This window comes from Brassica oleracea, chromosome C7 (assembly GCF_000695525.1).
Source record: "Brassica oleracea var. oleracea cultivar TO1000 chromosome C7, BOL, whole genome shotgun sequence".
In the NCBI taxonomy this organism is placed as follows: Eukaryota; Viridiplantae; Streptophyta; class Magnoliopsida; order Brassicales; family Brassicaceae; genus Brassica; species Brassica oleracea.
This window is the reverse complement of record NC_027754.1, coordinates 27,229,706-27,230,639: the sequence shown is the minus strand read 5'-3', so window position 1 is coordinate 27,230,639 and position 934 is coordinate 27,229,706.

Genomic DNA, 934 nt, shown 5'->3' with positions numbered 1-934 from the left:
ATTTGGGATTTTTGACCGTTGTGTCGGGTTATCACCGAGATATAGGTCCGGTTTAACAATATTTGGGTTTTCCTTCGGTTTACTAACGGAGGTTTGATGGTTTGGTACTGGGGTTTCGACATTTAACCATCGAAATTGGTCGGGTGGGAAAAGAGATATTTAACTTTGATATGGTGGGTATATAGATATTTAACTTTCGTTTGGTGGGGAAATGAAACGAGACAATAGTTTGATGGAGAAATAGTGCGACACCATAGTTCCGGTGGGGAAATAGATCGCCAGTCCACTTTAATCACAGTTGTGGGCCCTGCGGTGGGAAAACTGCTTATCTAATATCTATGCTCGAAGCCAAAAAAATAAATGCCCCAACAATATTAACGTGTCAAAACATTCATAAACTAAATAGTAATTTGAATTGCATACCTAAACTCATAATAAATAACTAAAATATGTTTCGTAACTGACACGTGTCAGTCCATTTTAAAATATATTGATTTATTTTTTTAAATTATTATCTTTTAGTTTTTATCATTTTATTTGTTTGTAAAGTACCACAAATAATTAAAATCATCTAATTGGCCTTATTTATAATTTCAAAATTGGAAATAAATTTTAATATATGGTGATATATAAAATAGAAATATTTTTTATCAAATAAAATAGATTTAATAATATAAATATATTATTTTTATTATTATTTCATATTGTAATATTTGGTACAAAAAATTTAAATAAATAGAAAACAACATAAAAACAATATCATAATTTAAAGTCTGGTTTAATCTCACTAGTTCTTAAAGTTTATAAAATATTTTTTTATATTTCCTTAGGTTATTTTAGTTGCAAATCTTATTATGTGCTTGCGTGATATATATAATATAAATAAAATTAAAAATTTGTAATTTTTGTTTGTAGTTATCAAAACCAATGTTAA